The sequence below is a fragment of the Cherax quadricarinatus genome, chromosome 32, assembly GCF_038502225.1.
Source record: "Cherax quadricarinatus isolate ZL_2023a chromosome 32, ASM3850222v1, whole genome shotgun sequence".
NCBI classification, from domain to species: Eukaryota; Metazoa; Arthropoda; class Malacostraca; order Decapoda; family Parastacidae; genus Cherax; species Cherax quadricarinatus.
Genome location: NC_091323.1, coordinates 24,262,062 through 24,270,486, shown reverse-complemented (window position 1 = coordinate 24,270,486; position 8,425 = coordinate 24,262,062). Strand labels below are relative to the sequence as shown.

Here is an 8,425-nt window from a genome sequence, read left to right as displayed (position 1 = left end):
TAAGTGAGCAGCAGCTGTTTTTTATTTCGCAAACAAAAATACACCTGTAGTGAGCGACTACTTTATTCTATATGAAGTTACAGAGTGGGAAGAACAGAGAGATGTTTCTTTGATATATTCCGTCCCACAGGATAATTTTCTGATATAAGGTAATGAAATTTTACAGCCTGAGCTGGAAGACTTCAGAACTGGAAGGAATTTACCATTTCTAAACAAAGAATCACGGCAATTGCACTCCTGGAATCGCAGCAGTTGCATAATCCAAGTCAATATGGGTTCAGAACAAGTCGCTCCTGTCTCCTGGACCATACAACATGGTCTTGGATGCTTTTGAAGACACGAAATGCAAATGTAGTATACACTGACTTAGCAAAATCCTTTGATAAGTGCGACCACTGGATAATTGTACACAAAGTGTGTTCAAATTGAATAACTGGGAAGGGTGGAAAGGACAGATGAACTTTTAACTTTCTCACAAACAGAAACCAAAGAGTAACAGTAAACGAGGTGAAATCACTTGCTACAACATTGACACAACATTTCTGACACAGTGACATCAATCATAGTATTGTATCATCCTTTGTAGATGATACTAGAATCTGTATGAAAGTGGCTGATAGATGGTAGTGGTGAGAGGAAAGGTGATAAATAATAGTAATAATAGGCAGGGAAGAGGAGGGGATTATTATTATTATTACAGTCATGGGAAGATCTAAACTCGTAGTGGTCATGCAGCGCCTGGGGAATGGGAAGTAATCAGATTTTATCCACAGAAGCAGTAGGTAACTAATTCATCAGATCAAGAGCCTTTCAACAGCATCAAGGTACAGCCCTTAAGTAAGGGTTAAGATAGAGGATAAAGAGGAGGAGAAATAGGAAAGGGAGACAGATAATGACTGTGAGAAATAATTAATGTTGATGAGGAAGAGCGGAAGGTGGATACGGAGGGAAGGAGACAGGTGGTAATTAGGTGGAGGGGAACATGATGGAGTTAGGAAAAGAAGCGGAGAGTGGTTATAGTGGAGGAGAATCTTGCTTCTTCAAACCCCCTCCTCTCCCTCTGTCTCGTCACATCCTTTACATGCTGCTACATTAAGTTTTCTATCACTATCTCCATCAGGTTATCTTTCCGCGTGTCTGGTCCTCTACGTAGTTATCAATTTCTCTGTCTGTCTCCTTATGTGTACGTTTGCTTTGAGCCGCTGGGCTCTCCTTGCCACATTCTCCATGACTTTTTAGCATGTGTTGTCTACATATTCTTCCTTTCGCTCTCCTACTGTTTGATAGTAAGTTATAGAATATTACTACTTACCCGTAGTTACTGTAGGTCCCCTGACCGTGATTCTTCCTGCTATATACTTTTGGTTCTCATGACTGTGTATCGCACTCAGCTCCTCGAAGCACTCCATCTTCCTCACTAACAAGGTCACCTCTTCTCCTTATTCTTCAATATCTGGTACCTTGCTAGGTTTAAATATGAATTTTACTGTACACAACACCAACAGTTCTCTATAAGAATGGATAGCGTCTAACATGTGACGGATAATACCCATCCCGTCATCCTTGTAGGAAATAATTGGTGCAGAACTCTCAAGCACTGTAGAACTGATATTAATAATAATAATAATAATAATAATAATAATAATAATAATAATAATAATAATAATAATAATAATAATAGAAGGAGGAAGAATATATTCACTGAGAGATGTGTGTCTGTATATACGCTGAGATTTCAGTTTAGTTTCTAGTTTATGGATTAAAGTATTCTTGAATGTTGATGGAGGTGTAATGTGCAGCCTGAATGAACTCTCGTGTAAACGATAGGTGTTCAACTAAATTAACCAAATAATAAATGATAATGATAATAATAATAATAATAATAATAATAATAATAATAATAATAATAATAATAATAATAATAATAATATAATTGCAGTATCATTGTTTGTCAAGAATGGATAAAATAAGGTAGACAGTCTGCTGTCCTAGATCGCGCCAAAACTGCAGAAATTTGAAAAGTCGACTCTCTAACACTTACCTTGCTTTTTTTTTAAATTTGGCCATTCATTACGGAGAGAAAGATTTTATAAATTTTGTATCCCTGTATAAAACAAGTTTCTGGCTCAAATTCAATATTATAAAGACGTATGCTACTGTATTATACACAAGTGTCTGGAAGGTGAAATATATTTCCGATTGTTTTCTCAAATAAACACATCTCAGAATATTTATAAAGTAAAAAAAAGTATGTAGTCATTTTCCTTAATTATTAATTAAAATAAAATGTGGTTATTGTTTTTTTAGAAGAAGTCGACGTTAGTGTTGCGCACGACTCGTCGCCATCTCCAGTGTTGTCTTGTTGGTGAAGTTTTTTTTTTTTTTATATCAATTCTGACGTTACAATACCCGATAAATTGTAACAAACTGTTAGCAGAACTCAAGTTATTGTCCTGCTTCAAAGTGGTATGTATACATCTTCATTATTACTGGTTTATTGCGAAATTATTGTGTTTTTAACGTCTCCAGAAATTGTTTACATGAGGGAGGTATTTTGAGGCTGGAGGGCTCTTGATCCGAGGAATTGGAGCTTCCCTCTTGATTCTGACCTGATTACCTCCCTGTTTGCCAGGCGCTGTACGGTCCCTACGGGTGTACCGCTTCCCATTGAATATAATGAAATGCCTTAAATGTAAGTAAACTTTAAAACTTGACAAATCAAAATTTTCAGACTTGAAATAAGAGGACGTGGAGTAAAAATGAAGTTGAATAACGTGTAAGAGAGAGAAGACACTGGCGAGGATAAGTCCTGGTGAGTTAAAACTGCAGGTGGTCCAGGAAGCTGCTCTGTGACCATCGCTTCTTGGAAACTGATGCTCGTCACGCCTGGTAAGTGTTACATGATAGCAAAGGTTTCTTGAAGGTCATGACTCAGTCGGGCCGTACTTTGAGCCATATTCTAACGACATTATTTGAACGTAATTTCGATCGTTGGTTATGATTTCATTGAATCTGTTTGACGTTTGCACATGGGCTCGTTGGTTTATAATTTCAGTGAACTTGTTCGTTCTTAGTGGATAACATTCGGGGTCTTAGGAACCCACTAGATCCCTGTGTGACCATGTGGTAAAAAATAAAGAATATATATATATATATATATATATATATATATATATATATATATATATATATATATATATATATATATGATTTTGGCACATTTATTGCATAAACAAATTTGGCTGCTTATTCGGCAAAAATGACCTGTGATTTTTAAGCCAAACGCCCTCGTCCTGCCGAGTGTGAAACGGAAACCTATAATTGTTTTACGTGATGGTAGGACTGCTAGTGTCTTTCCTGTTTCATAAACACGCGGTATAACAGTTATATCTTACTATTTCTACTTACACGTAAATCACACTACACATGAATGTACATTCATATTTATATACACACCTATCTGGGGTTCTTCAATTATCTTATTAATTCTTGTTCTTTTTTATTTCCTCTTATCTCCATGGGGAAGTGGAAAAGAATTCTTTCTCCGTAAGCCATGCGTGTCGTAAGAGGCGACTAAAATGCCAGGAGCAAGGGGCTAGTAACCCCCTTCTGTATAAATTACTAAATTTAAAAAAGAAAAACTTTCGGTTTTTCTTTTTAAAGGTTACCCTGCCTCGGTGGGAGACGGCCAGTACGTTGAGTGTATACATATATATATATATATATATATATATATATATATATATATATATATATATATATATATATATATATAATATATATATATAATATATATATATATATATATATATATATAATATATATATATATATATATATATATATATATATATATATATATATATATATATAATATATATATATAATATATATATATATATATATATATATATATATATATATATATATATATATATATATATATATATATATATATATATATATATATATATATATATATATATATATATATATATATATATAAGAGAGAGAGAGAGAGAGAAGGATTAAAGCTGCCTGAGCTTGTAAAACAATCGTTATTTAATTTCTTCGTAGTGCGTTTCACAAACTGATAAAGAAGCAAGAAAAGCATCTTTTTTCATTAAAAGGATGGTTGGCATTTAGATGTTACACGTGTATCAGAGATACTGTTGCCATACCAAGCCGGAAACTGGCTAGGGCACAGCTCGTAGCACTTCGCGGAATTTTAAAATTAAAATTGTACCGTATTTTCACCAGGCTTTGTGTCATCGCTCATTGTTTCAGTTATGCACAACGAAGTACAATATATGAACTAATATTGTCATTTTCAAATATAAATAAACTAATTTTAAAAATATTCTTTATAATAAATAATTGCGATTTAGTTATAAAATGAAAAATAATAGTTTTATTCCTGATCTTTTTTCTGTATGTTGTATAAACCCACACTGATTGCCACATAAATAGTCGTTGTACATACTTTTCGACTACTTTGTAGTAAGACTGCTTAAATTATAAAACAGTAAATAGTTATGCAAGAAATGTGAGGAACAGACGAAAATAATATTAATTGCAACACAGTTAATAAGGAATTTGTGATTAGGTTTTAAGAAAAAGTACAAAATACATTTGCGGAAAGATCACAGCCTATCTGTATTTCACCCTCAGCACAATGATCCGTGGTTAGGCTTCAATAGCTTCAACTATAAATATTTTTTCGAAACCTGAAAATTCGCCCCCTCCCCACTATTTACATTTTTTTTTTCAGTCAGAAAATATTATAGTTTTAAGATTATTCTTTTGTGAGGAAGTATGTCATATATGCTTTAATCAAAGTATATATGCAGTCTGACTGTACCATTAATTCCTGTATGCTTTATGTTATTATCATCATGAATCAGTAGAAAGTATTTTTACTGAATTGAAACCGAAGTTTTTATCAACAGCAGATTTTTGCTTTCCGTATGTTTTATACACTTCTCATTAACTTTTTTCAGTGTTTTAATAACATTTGTTAGAGAGAGAGAGAGAGAGAGAGAGAGAGAGAGAGAGAGAGAGAGAGAGAGAGAGAGAGAGAGAGAGAGAGAGAGAGAGGCTTTAGCTCATAAAGTTTTTCTTAACACTTGTGTTAAATTATTAGCTCAAAAACTGTCATTTCGAAAAGCAAAGTTTCTAGCTTAGTTTCCCAGCACATTCCATCAAAAATATAATGAAGCATATAATTTTGAATGCAGTACTTGTCTGGTTCCATGGTAAGATTTTTAAGTACGTAATTTATTTTAATACTCTGCATCCTATTTGGTTGTAGTTGGCCTGTTGTCATATGTTGCCTGGTCTCATGGTAACATTTTTATTTTCTGTCTACCATAATATTATACAGTAATTTTAAAGTACAGTATTAATTTATAATGCAATAATATGAGGATAACTGTAAACATTTTATACATTGCATGTACAAAATGCTTACAGTTGTCAAGAATTTAAATTGACGTAGATTTTTTTATATTAATTGTGTATTTCTCATGATTATTTTCAAGCCTCGATTGGTGCGTACATATTAGAAATGGCTTAACTCAGAATGGGTTAGAAAGTAATTGGCAAAGTAATGATATATATAAGATACTCATGATAACTCTTTCGTAACTTAAAAAACAATGTGTCACTTTCCTACTTGAAAGAGGTTGGCCAGTCTACTGTTAGTTTTGAATCCTCTCGCCAAGAGGACGGTTACATAGAGGGTTTCTATAAACTAACCATAGTATGAAAACCTAACTAGCCCAGATTAGTCAAATTTAACCTTTCTATGTGGAATCTGTATGTAATCTCACTTATATCCTTTGAACATGATCAGGCTAACAGATGCAGCTTAGGACCTAGACACCTAGACTAATACATATAAGACTAGACTTGTCTCCTGTAAGCTGGGAAGAGGCGTTTGTTACTCCGGCTTTGTGTCAACGGAAGTGGTTTTCTTACAGTATACGCTGTCCTTTGTTCCCGAGGTGGCAAAAGCTCCGAAATTCCAGACCTGACTTCTTTGTACCAAGTCTGCGGTAGCGAGGCTAAGCTGCTATCAACTGATTTTCTTGACTTTTTTGATCCTCCAGTCAGGGACCCTTACCTACCTGGTCATAGTTCAGGATCATAGCTCTGGCGGCCTGGGCTTAGACCAGGCTTCATACTTGCTTGCCTGGTCAGATAGGCAACTGATGTTGAAAATTATTTTCTTTATTCTTACACAACCTTCAAGGGAGATGATATGATACCGGTAAACGGCTCTTCATCCAAAGAATTGCAGCTAGCCTCACATTCCTTGGCTCGAATCTGATTCTGTATGATTCCTACGGGTTTAGCGCTCCCACAAAAAACAATTCTTTAACACAACAGAATACAATTTATGATTGCTTATTTTTTTTTTACTGCAAGTTCTCCCCAAATAGGCTCTAAGATAAATTCCAAGCGCCTCAGGTTATCCCGGTATCTAATTGCGAATGTGTATATATATATATATATATATATATATATATATATATATATATATATATATATATATATTTATGTCGTGCCGAATAGGCAGAACTTGCGATCTTGGCTTAAATAGCAACGCTCATCTTGCCATATAAGACAAGTGAAAATTTGTGTATGCAATAATTTCGCCAAAATCATTCTGAACCTAACGAAAAAAATATATTTGATTGTGTTTGTTTAGTATTAAATTACTGTAAACGTATTTAAAATATATTTAGTTGGGTTAGGCTAAAATAAATTGCTCTTGTTATAATAAGGTTAGGTAAGTTTTCTAAGATTTTTTTGGTGCAAAATTAAAAATTTTAACATGAACATTAATGAAAAAAATATATCTTTAAGCGTATAAGAGAAAATTTCAGAAAGGACTTAATTTTAAATGAGTTCTTGCTAATTGACCTGTTTTACATATTCGGCACGACATATATATATATATATATATATATATATATATATATATATATATATATATATATATATATATATATATATATATATATATAGAGAGAGAGAGAGAGAGAGAGAGAGAAAGAGAAAGAGGGAGGTATATATATATATATATATATATATATATATATATATATATATATATATATATATATATATATATATATATATATATATATATATATAATTAAGGCTTATTAAAGGCAAAATGAAAAACATGTTTATTTTGTCAAAACGGAATAAGTGATATTCTTAGTATACAAGTCTAATATTATTAAAATGAGAGTGAGTCAAAATTGTAAGAATTTCGTTAGTGTTATACGCCATAGCCTAAGGCCCTAAACTGCAAAGGTAAACTCTAAATAAGGTATTAAAGAAATAAAAACAATGATGAGGAAGTAAGGTTCAATAAAGAGAGGCGGAGGTAAGCATGGCGAGGATAATAGGGAAAGAATGGGAGTTGACTCAACACTGGTCACCACAGGCAACCAAAGTGACCACAGGAGAAATGTGCCCACACAATTAGAGAAAATAGAAGGGGCCGAGAGGAAATGTTGTAATGGAACATTTTTACACGGTATGAGGAGAGTAAGAATGTAAGACTCGGTCAAAATGAACATGGAAACGGAGTATGTTGATATAACCTTAAACAAAAATGTGCATATCGGGTAAGAAAAATTCGTACATTAGGTTTGAATGTGAACATGAAACACAGGAAATGTATATACAGTATTGGTAGTGAAGAATGTTTATGAAACCTGACGAATGTATAGAATAAGGATAAGCATAATGGTAGAGAGAAATGTGATGTGAGAAGTTACCAATAACACGAAAGAAAACACGTAAACAGAAGACTGTTTACGTGGAATGAGAGGAATGCAAAACAATAAAGAAATAGAAAGTACTGTTAGTGACGAAAATGTATTTGGAAAGTGATGAACCTTCGACCTGAATGTTTAAATTTGATTCAGTTTTATATACATGTTAATACATAAAATACATAACGATATGTTTTCATTGCAACTTAATGCAGTAACTCAGTTCTATAATATCCAGAACTATATCATATCTGCTCACTGAGTTTGATAGACATTTTTGTGACCTCTTTAGTCAATTTTGTATTACCGCTCACAGTAAGACAGATAGACGTGGTATCAGGTAAGGAGAGAGCAGGAGTGTGGGGGCATACGAAGAATAGCACTGGAGAAGAAACAGTACCAAGGCTTAATCTAGTAGTGGATTGTCGATGGCAAGAGACGAGGGAAGCATAGCAGTATGTAGCTTGTGACTGTGATGACAGGCAGGTGCTGGAGCTCAGGAAGGTATGTCAGCAGGAAGTAGTGTTGATCTGGAAAATCATGGTAAATTCTTAGTTGAGAATCCATTCTTGTCTTATGAAGCTTCTGTGGGTAGGTGGTATATCCAAGGGGATGTCGTTCTCGTTGATGTGT

The 8,425-nt window shown here is 33.5% G+C and overlaps 1 long non-coding RNA gene across 1 annotated transcript in view; it reads left to right on the top strand.

Moving 5' to 3' along the window:
• The first annotated feature begins 2,328 nt into the window (after window positions 1–2,328).
• The window catches only part of LOC138853510 (uncharacterized), a 211,779-nt gene continuing 205,682 nt past the window's right edge, over window positions 2,329–8,425 (top strand). The window contains exons 1-2 of the long non-coding RNA XR_011392683.1: window positions 2,329–2,466; window positions 2,732–2,889. This is a non-coding gene — a long non-coding RNA (uncharacterized lncRNA). The remainder of the gene's footprint in view (window positions 2,467–2,731; window positions 2,890–8,425) is intronic.